This window comes from Poecile atricapillus, chromosome 1 (assembly GCF_030490865.1).
Source record: "Poecile atricapillus isolate bPoeAtr1 chromosome 1, bPoeAtr1.hap1, whole genome shotgun sequence".
In the NCBI taxonomy this organism is placed as follows: Eukaryota; Metazoa; Chordata; class Aves; order Passeriformes; family Paridae; genus Poecile; species Poecile atricapillus.
Window position 1 is genome coordinate 36,166,155 of NC_081249.1, and position 11,666 is coordinate 36,177,820.

The window sequence follows — 11,666 nt, forward strand, 5'->3', positions numbered from 1 at the left end:
CACCTGCATGAAGTGGGTGTTTTTGTTCCTTGGGTTATATGGATTATCTCCACAGTAAACTATGCATTAATAAAGAGCAGAGCAGGCACTTACCATATTCCCTTTTGGAATTAAGAAATAAAAGGCAACTTACATACTTGGCTGCCTTTGAGGGGGCTTCTAGAAAAAAACGTTCAGAAGGCAAATGAGAGGAGTATAATAACTAACAAAATAAGGAAAAACACTGTGCCATTTCAAGTGTAAATGTCTTTTGGAAATACCATCCCAAAATGCTACTGGGTAGCTAAGTCTGTGCAAAGTGCCTTTTGCTGGTCATTTGAAAAAATAAACAACACAATCACCAAACCTAAAAATCCTCCTTTGAAGAGACGTCAAATATAAACTAACTTTCTGTTAATCTTAGACCTGACATTTGTATTTGTAGGGAATTAGAAAGGCCATGACAACGAGTTTGATTTTTCCACCCATTCCAGCCTCAGGAAAGGAAACAGAATCCAGAAAACCAGTCCCGCCTGACACCTATCTCATCATCAGTTTTCACAGTGCAGTGTGGTTGCAAAAAACAGTTTCATCAGGAGATCAGGAGTTTGAAGAGCTGCTATTGCAGAGGGCAGGTATGGCAGAAGCAAGATTGGGGTGGATTTCACAAATGGGGGCAAAAATGTACAGATCCAGGAAGAAAAATGCAGAAGGGAATGCTGGTAGGCAGGGAGCAATGCTCTGCAGAAATCCACAGCATCTTCACCAGTTCCCTATTCCCTGTACAGGCAGCTTGAAATCAGCATGGCTGATCACAGAGTGTGGTATAAAGATATTAAAAACTAGTCTCAATGAGAAATATCCTGCAGATTTTAACCACTATGATCCAGGGTGCTGGAAAAATGGAAAGTAGTACTGTTCTCTTGGCTGTTTTTGATTTTTTGTTTATTTTGTAGTAGTATATACCTGATATAGAACAGATCAACTTTCTTGTTATTCTATCAAATTTTTTAATGCACTTTCCATTTTTTTATTTTTTTTTTTAACCAAAAATATCACAGTAGTCTATATTAGTGCCCCCTTGTTTCAAGGAAACGTATTTATGTTGCCACAAGAATAATCACGTGATTCAAAAGTGCTTTGTGGCTGTAGGTTTACATTGCATCTTGCAGGAGGATTGTGGCTGCTGGGGTTTTTTTGTGCAACTTCTCTCAATTTTCTTAAGGCAAAAAAACCCCTCTGTGAATAGGCATGGAATCACTATCTTCCTCTTGTCTCTTCATTTTTTAGGTGTGCTCACAATATAAAATACTGTGTAATTTTAGAAGGATATAAATGAAAGAATTAATAGAAAAACAATTAACTTCATCTATGTCTCATTTTAAACTTAATGCATAGCCAAAAATTAGGCAGTGGAATGCATTTTTTTTTCCCTCTTTAGATTTGTATTTGAACATTTGTTTAAAAAAATCAAATTCAAACTAATCAAGTCTGCACCTTTGTGCATATACCTTTTCCCTGAGGCAGAATTATTAGAGAGATTGTTGTACTACTGATTTGTGGAGGGGGGGGGAGGGAAGCAAGCAACTTTTTTCATTTTATTTTTTTGCAGATTGGTCAGGATAAATACGTGTTTGAGTGCTCAGTCTCATCTCATTTAGCTCAATGAGCTTTCATGCCAATTTACTCATGGGCCAACTTTGCTTGCAAAGTGCTAATTGAGAGAAGGCACCATTGCTCAGGGCTATCTGCTTTCTGGCTAGGACAGCTGATTTTACTGACAACATTATCAGGCAATGTTTCCAACCCAGATGATGAAAATGGGAAGATTTGAACTGGGTCATCATTTTGATACAATTAAAATGAAAATGTTTGTTGCACTGCCAGGGTTTAAATAATCTGCTAGTGGACACTGGAAGTTTTAGCATGGAGCATATCTGTGTCAATTCAGGTAATCGCAGGTCAGTTTAAACACCACAATTTCAATGTTTGTATCTCTTTGTAGTAGAGCTCATTTAGGCACTCATTTAGGCTTCATTGACACTAGGCTCTTGTGCAAGAATTTAGGCAGAAGAGGTTCCTGGAGTACTTCATAACTGTGAAGGCCTTGGTCAGCTTTTAAAAGAACAGTTTACAAAAGCTCCTCCGAGTGAAAGCCTGAAGGTATCCTAACCCCGCACAGTGAGGGTGCCAGTCAGTCATTGGGGTGGGTCACAAAGGTTACTGGAGATAAAGGAATTTTGCAAACCCTGCATAGACACTGCATGATTCAACACACCAAGAGAGCAACGTGCTCACTCCACTGAGCAATTTAATGTCCTGGAGTAATGAAATGATAAGTCTGTTTCACACAATAGGCCTGTCAAAAAACCCCAATAATAATGATAATGGGATTCCTGTAGAAGAAGTCTGGAAAGTTTTACTTGGAAGACAAAAATTTTTTTAGGATGCAAAATTGTAATTAGCTCAAATAAGCTCTCATAGCGCATGGTGAAATAAAGATAATCACTAACATTGAGAAATTCAGCCATTTTCATCCATTACACGAGGCTGACATAGTTAACTCCTGTTGTCTCTGTGAAACATTGTGGATTGCTGAAGAGGAAAACACAGCTTGGTCCAGTAAGTGTGTACTTAATTTTACCCTAACTTATGCTTCATTCATTTATTTGGTTTAGCCTCCAATTAGATGGAAATTAGAACCCTCCAATTAGACCTTATCTTTCACTCGCAGGTGTACTGAGCCTCTCCTAAAAGTAATGTGTAAACATGCATGTGCCACACTATGTGCTTTCATGTCCACACTCCTGTAATCTTCAGATGCTTCTGTTGAATTAATACTTATTAAATTAATACTTGGAAAAAAAAAAATAAGATGGTTCATATGTAACAGCTGCTGTTTTTCAAAATAATAGCCATTTGTTAAAAGGACGCAGAATATTTAAAACTAGTAAACCCAAGTAGCCTATTATATATTCTTTTTATTATGCATTCACACTCTACGTGAAGGTCTGTGTACCTACACTTTGACAGGTTGCAACATTTTTTTCTCTAGTTACAGTTCATTTTTACAAGCTTTGCTCAGGTAGAACAGGATGAAGGATGACTCTGCTTCTGTCTAATGAGCACTGCTACAATTATGCCCTCAAAATATTGCTTTAAATTTAAGTAGTAAGATGGAGCCTCTGCAAATGTGAATAAAGGCATTTTATTATTACTACTGATAGCATTTAAGCTTTAGATAGCTAATTATCTCAGATTTTTTTCTTGCATCACACACCAAGTTTTGCTTTGTTTAACCACAAATTTAGGGTAAGCTTGTCACTAGCACAGCAAATACATTAATAATAGCTATTTCATTTTCAGCAGTAACTGGGCTGTATTATATTCAGTAATATCCCCTACAGAATGACTTGGAATCAAGCCATTTCTAGAATACAGCTTTCAAACTTTTTTCAGAAATCATGCATAATGGGGGAATGAAATATGGTTGCAATGCAGGAGTAATATTTGGACAGTTATATTGCAATTGTATGCTGTATTTCCTGAAGTGAAATCCATACTTGAGTACTTGCAAATGTGAATGTAAGTTCCAAACTTAGCTGATTTTCTACCAAGAATCCTTGTCTGCTTTCTATTGTACTTGGTTCTAGTCTTATGTCAGAATATTTGATGTCATTGTAAAACAAAAGGAAGGTAATTCACAAGCACATATATTATCTTGTTAAGCTGAATTGCATTTCCCACTGGAAGATGAAGTTTTAAAGAAAATGCTCAATATTTCTGAGTTTCATAAAGGATTTTGCTAGCGATGTTACATCTATCCTGTATGGATAAGGACAGACTTAAGACACTTTAAGGATAAAGAGTCTTTATCACCTGACTTAGCAAAAGAATTTGTCAATTACTTGATTGTTTTTCTCTCTATATAAAACCCTTAACCTTTTACTTTGAAATACTCATTTCTAAGTGCAGTGCCAGGCTGTGGAAGGCTTGATAACAACTCATAGGCCCAGATAAATATGATAATTCATTTAACCTTCATTTCAAATCCACTTATTTGTTACAGGCATCAATCACATCTGAAAGCTTGAAGATGAATGTACAAGCTGCACTTGGACGTGTACCTTGTGTGGTCAGGAGCATTAAGACATGAAGCACAGATGTAGTGCAAGCTGAATTTGGCAGCACAGACAAGGTGTGAAATAGCAGCCTTGCAGCTCAAATACCAGGTCAATGAAACATTCTGAAGCTAGTTCAAGGTATCTGCTACTAGATTTTTGCTGTTTGCATTAAATATTTGTTGTTTTGATAGTTATTAGTGTTTAGCTCATACAACTCAATGCTTTTAGTTTTCTTTAGCTGTAGACTTGGGAGGTTTTGTTCTCTATATCACAGAGATTCCATGTCAAACTGTAGTTTTCTAATCCTATTAGAGCTGCATCTGTTATGATATTAATTGGTGGAAAATAGTATTTAATAGTTATCCTATTATACAGTCTTTTCTTTTATCACTGGTTTGTTTCATATCTCTAGAGCTCAGATTTTCTTCTGGCTTTAGTTCAGTATGTTTGAAAAATTGGAGCCCCAACAAAGGCATGAATGGAAGCACAATATCCTCACTCCTTCCTCTTGGCTAACACAAAGAAAGTGTAGTATATCTCTCCTTTGTTTCTAGGTAAGGATTTAGAATGGCTTTTAAAATATCTCAGATTACTTTTGTCACATTGTTTATCCAATATGACCAATCATAGCAGGCTCCCTTCCAATCCTCTTGTTTAACTTATCAGCTTGTTAGTCCTGTGGAATCTTTCTCATACATTTTTTCCCTTCACACAACACTCACCACAGGTGAAATTCATTCCTGGGTCTGTAGCCAATTCAGGAATCACACAATAAGTTATTGCTTAAATTTATAGCAATATTATGAGGGCATAAATTAAATTTTAAGGACCTGGTATGGTCCTCTGAACAGGTGTGAGTTTTAACCATTAAGATAGTGTTCTTTTCAGCTGGAAAACTTGCAACTTTGCTGGAACTTTCAAACCATTTAAACTTTCAGTCTCCTTGACTATAAATGCAGTTTGCAGTGAGTGAAGCCCATGGTAATATGATGCTTAAGCCTCATTTGTATGGAAGGCAAACAATGGCTGTTACAGAGTTTCAGAATGGAGTGGAGGACCAAATTATCCAGTAGCTTCAGAATGAGAAATTCAATGAAAATATTTTAAAATTTCAGAAAAATTAACTGACACCTGCATGCTTGGTATTATTTACAGCTGAATTAACTGGGAGAAGCAGCTGCAAAGAAAGTGATTCTAATAATGATGAGGAAAAGAATTAACTAATTTCAGCGCTTGACTCATTTCTGTAGATCAATAACTGTAGGTGTGGCTTAAGGAAGATCAAGAAAATACTTTTTTTTTTTTACTCTAGAGAGAAAGGAAAAAAAGAAAAACTTACATAAGTCTAACAGGTTTTTTTTTCCTACTTTCAACCAACAAACAACTTTTCTGCTGGAAAACTAAGCATTCTCATAGCACATTTTGTTCTATAACTCAGTCAAAAATTCAAGAAGTTTAATTAATGAACAATATGATAAACCTGCTTTAATTTTAAATACAGAACCATGGTTTCTGATACATTTAATTACAGCCCTCTGAATAATATAAAGTTGGGATCTGTGCTGGAGACCTTAAGCTGGATACAGAACTTTTCTTGTGGACTTGCAATGCAAAGCATAGCACATTTAAAATACCATATTGTGTTTTATTTTTGGAAGTTCACTGAGAGGGTTTATAAAAAAAAAAGAAAAAAACCCTCAGTGCAGCTTTCACGTTTCATGTTTTGAGTAAATTTGCATTTTGCAAATACAAATTGAGTGTATCTTCTCATCAGGCTTCATGTGAAAAGGATTTCCCCTAGAACAGTCACTACCTGGCTGTGGCTTTTTTGGACCAGGCCCTCTTCCAGGATGTGTCTTTTACTTATTCCTCTTGAGTACCTCTCCTTTCACTTTTGGTGACACAAATCTGCCATCAAGGTGTGCCACCTGTCCTGGTATGTAGACTGGCATTGTTTGCCACACAGTGGAGTGTCTACTTGGTTTACCCAGTCTTGTCCTTTGCTGAGGTTGTGCAGTTCTACCCACCAACAGAAGCATAACACCTGAGGGGTAAATTTGGCACTGAGGATGACTGCTGACAGAGGTGGTCTCTATGAAATGCTTCCCAGCAGAAATGTGCCTGTGAAACAAAGGCAGCTATTAGCTAAACACAACTTTCTTCTACTACTACTGCTACTACTACTACTACTATGACTACTACTATTATCCCCCAAATAAAATATAAATAAAATTCAGAAATGAGCAGCAAGTACTGCTGACTGAGACATGAAGAGATGAACTTTAATTGAAGGGAAAAAATCACAACGTTTTTGCTTCAATATTTTTTCTTCTTTGAAAAGTCACTCTCTTTCTCAATGTTCCCTTCTATAATCTCATTTTTCCTCTAGTGAAAAATATTTTAGCCTGCATTACATTCTTTGGTCCGTTCTGTTCTTACTTATTTTTGCTTGTTGTTTTAAAACTTCTGATTCACTATTTATGATATCCAATAGTTGATATATTAGACCCTGTTACTGCATTCACTGTTCTTGCCATGCTTCCTTTCTCTCTTAATATCTGTCTTCACAATTACTCAATCATTATCTTTGTTACTATCCTGTTTCTCTTGTGCCTTATCTCTGTTTCACTCATCTTTTCCATCCCTGCAGCTGGTCTCCCTCTCCTGTCACCTCTTTGGAGTCTAAAGCTAGGCATGTGTCATCAAAGAAATATTTCATATTCATTGATTTTTCCCTAAGTGCATCTGGTTTTCTCTTTAGTTCTACTACTTGATATTTCAGTACCACAAATGATAACATTTTTAAATGTTCAGTTTTGGTTCACCATTTCATTCCTTCACAGGGAAAAAAAAAAAGTTTTATTGCATACCTGAAAAACTGACACCACTTGAAAAATCCCCAGTAGGTTATACAAATGTTCATGATGATTTACTGTGTCCACATTAAAAGCTGACTTCAAGAAGAGGTTGTACACTATGTTTACGGAAACTGGCAATTTTTTATTCTGTGACTATCTCCTCCAAAGTTAGAGCAATTTGCTCTATTGAGGAAAAGAAATTAACTCGGACTACTTCCACTGCAGTGGTAATGATGTCTGAGCTAACTATGTTAAGATAGTCGAGATAGCTCTGTGCTTCAGGGAACTCACTTCTGAGCAGCCATATCCTAGGAATAGTGAGATAATTAGGAAGCAGTTTCAGATAACTGATGGCAGAGCTTCACATTTTAAAGGTGTTGCTATATATATGCTAAAAAAATGAGATTTTTGAATTAGTGGTTTCACCTGCCTCAACTCCATTCTGTAAAAATCAAGCCATTTAAAACCAGGATGGTTACGTGAAGTTGGGGCAACCAAAGTCATACAACACTGTTAAACAGAGTGGTACTATGAATATTCTAAAGGACATGTTTGGAATCACATTACCTCCTGTTTAACAGTGGCTTTTCTGACTTCCTTCGTTCTGAGAATGACAAAAACATTTCTGTCTTGGATGTATGCAAAAAATTGCTTGCATGGCCAAACCTTAGTAGTACCTCCATTTTCAACTTCTGGTTGTGAGATTCTCCTCTATAGGAAGCTTTAAATTTATTTTTTTTTCCATCTCAGAAAGCCTAATGGGGTGTCCAAGAAATCCCTAAAGAAATAAATCTAGACCTTCAGAACCTCTTCATTTTGTCTCTTCCAGACCTCTATTGAATATCTGAAACAATGATCGGTGAATGCTTAAAGTAAATGATTAGTATATCAGTCTCTACCATATTAATCAATGACTTCTCTTTAAATGCTGTTTCACTGCTATTAAACAACCCGTTTCTGGTGAACAAAACAGGATTTTGATAAACAGCATATGGAGCTGACTGTAAACCAGATTTGCTTTTTACTTTTTTCATAAGAAATCAAGCTGACTTTGCCAATATTAGGCAAAGTCAGTTGTCTCCATAAGATCTTTCTGGAATAAACAATAAGATACCTTTATGAATTTTTCCCCCTTTTTTTTTTTTCCCTCATAGCAGTATTTTTCTCCTTAAACACCACATTTATGGTTGTATTTTAGCCTCAATTTAAAATAAACAAAAATAATTTTAAAAAGCTATGAGGAAGATCTACCCAGATTGTTTTGAGAGATTTTTGTGTGTATCCCTCATGTATTTGAGGGTTTTTGTGCATATCTTGCCATTAAACAAGCAGCAGGGAATAAATAAATTATATTGTGTTTTTTCCACCTGAAACCAGCACAGAGTGGACTAAAGGGTACACTGTGTGTGTATATACTGTGAAAAGAAGTGCTTCCTTATTCCTGTTTCAGGGTGCTATACCTAAAGTAAGACCTTAGAAATGCAGAACAAAGAAACCTGGAAGAACAGAAATCCAGTTACCTCGAGTGGGAGCAGTGACTGTCCTCTTCTGCCCCACATGGTCATGAAAACCTCTTGAAGAGGGGTAGAATTCTTGTGGATATAAAGGACCAAGAAAGAGAAAACAAAAGCATAACAGTTTACCTCTTCCCCGACATAGTCTTTATTATTGTTTTCATCTCCTTCTCCTTTTTATGAGAGGGAGGTACTGTACAATTCATTAGATTTTAATGTGAAACATTTGTGCACATATTAAATCTTCTGATTGTTACTTGCCCAACATTATTGAGCAATGATTTGAATGATGGTTATCTGCATATTCTATACCCTAAAATTATAATAAAATCTCTGAATATTGTATTTTGCTGTCATTCTCCCCTGTATCTGAGTAAATATATACTGAAATGAGGTAGAGTTCAAAAACATTACACTGGACTATGATTAAACCAAGATGTAAGGACATCTGTCAGAAACAACTTCATGGCTAATATTTTCACAGTAAAATTTCTCTTTATATATAGAGTGAGAAAATGATTCTCATATATGATTTCCCCTTGTCTCAACTACAGGCTTTTCCTGAGGAAAGGCAGTTGGCTCAGATTTTGACCCTTTGCCCCCTTTCGTTGTTTTCTTTGGCTACTTGTATAGCAAAAATTATTATTTTTTAAATTAGAGCCAATTATGTTCCTGGCTGCACATGTCTGACAGACCATCAAAATTTAATTGCCACAAAAATTGCTTTCAAAAAATCAAAGTTACCTTCATAGAGTCTGCAAGATAAAGACTTACTCTGATTCTGCAAGCCTATTTGATAACAGGTCACAAAATGGGGAAAATCCAAGGAAACTAAAGGTAATAATTACTTATTATTGGTGGACCAACACCAGCATTCTTGTAAATCCTCCCTCAAAGATTAATACAAGAATGTCAGCTCTAAATATTTTACAGTTTAATAGAAATCTGATTTATTTATGATTTGTTCTTCCCAGAACCAATGCTTACATACAAAACTGAGCTATATATAAACCTATGAAAATATAGAGGACGTAAAAAAAGATTAGTATCTTTTTGTGCTAGAGAAGTATGCAATATGGAATATTTTTGTTATGCCACTTTATTGACAAGTGTTTTATACATTTGACAATGTCTTTGAATGAATAGCATTTTAGATAACTCAGTGTAAAGGTTTCTTCCTCTAATCAACATTGTCTGAATTAGAATAGTTCATGGGGACTGGCTAAAAAAAATTATCAACATGAAATTATTTAGACATAAGAATATTTTCAGCTTTTCTGCTGATAAAATTATAGAGCCCAGAAAACAGATAAAACAACCAAATAATATAAGTATTCTCCTCCTACCTCACATATGTGAAGAATTAAAAGCCCATGATTAAAAAGATGTTAAAAAATACGTACAGAAGTATCATTTTAACACAAAGCTGGCAAGAGTCAACTTGTCATTTTAGAGATAAATTGTGTTTGTTGTTATTTCACTCTTGCAAAACAAATATTAGTGCTTGATTGCAATGGAATTCTGACACCTGTGAAGCCCATTTTGTTTTTTAGCTAAAGTAGGTCATAGCTTCAACCTTAAACTTTGCAGGTGGGGATTATGTTCTTTATAGCTATAACCTGCCTTGACTCAACCAGTCTTTGATGTATTGGATGGACATTAATAGAAAGAAGGAGAAATACCATTCAAAACAAGAGGAAACGATGTTACTGCCTTACATGAACCTGTTCAGGTCTGGATCCAGTGTCCTCTGAGCTTAATGACAAAGTTCCTCCTGATGCCAGTGGAGCAGGAAACATAAGGGGAATAGACATAACAATTAGTTTTGCTTACTTTTCACACAGAATAGGACTCATAATGGGGAAGGGGACCTCTGTGAAAATAGAGAAATTTGTATAGACAAAATATCATCTGTAATGTAAACTATAGCCCCTGAAAATAGTTAAACCCTCATGGAACATTTTGTGATTAATTTTATTTAAGGTAAAGAAAATAAAGCTTATGAATTACTGATTGCAGACTATATGAATCAGTAGCAAGAAGCAATAGATCAGACTCTGACCTGCATTGGGAAGGAGCAGAGGTGGGCTGTACTACGTAATTTAGGTGTTCCCACTGCCTCTGAATCTGCAGTATGAGAGTCCGTGTGACCTCCTGCACGAGTGCATGTCTGCCTGTATGTGTGTATGCATCCAGGGATATGAGGAATCAAAATAGATGAGTAATTCCCATCCAGCTGGAAGGAAAACCTGAAGTATGGGGAGATAATTGAAATAAATGGCAGATGGCTTGAGCTTGTAACACGTAAATTCCAGTTTTACGTGCTATGTAGGGAAGTTAAGATTGTCTCTGATAATTTCAGTTTAGAAACAAGAAAGCTAAATGCTTCTTTGAACTGGAAGTCCATACTAAAAATGATCAAGTGAAGTGTTTGTATCTATATTTTAGTTAGAGGTGTTCTTCTCTTTGAATAAAACCAAGACACATGAACAAGGAGGGTGCTGACACGCATGCTAATAGGTCCCTCCTGTTTGGGTGATCAGGGGCCCCTCTTTATGGGGTGTACCATGGGGGGTGACAGTCCTGTGGTCAGGGGTTGATAGCCATCAATTAATTAGTGATTTCTAATTAGTAATTATAAATTAGTGATCACTCTTCCAATCACACCTGCCCCACAGGCCAGAACAGCCCTTATCAACTGCTGGGAACATCAACACTTTCTTCAGTGGACTTCCTTTGCAAATGGGATGCAGGACACACTCACTGGCTTTTCTGCAGCAGAAGGGGATGCTTAAAAATTACTATTAAACACTCCTTCCTCTATATAAGCCTGAAAGAAACCCTGATTTTCCAACACAATTTCAGTTTAATACATTTTTTCACCTGACTAAATTGTGTCCAGACCCTATAGAAATGTGGCATCAAAATGAAGGAAAGTGCTTGCTAAGGGTGATTCTACTTTAACACTGAAACTGACCTCACTAAAAAAGTATTGTTGTAATTACAGCTAACGGATGTGGAAAATACATTTTTGTTTGTTGTTTTTGTTCTGGTTGGTTTTTTCATATTTTGTTTTGTTGTTGTTGTTTAGTTTTCTGTAAGCAGATCTCGCAGAAGATTTTCCTACATTATCAACTAGTGGACATAATTGTATAATTCACTAGGGAACCAAAGCTATGAATATCTTACCT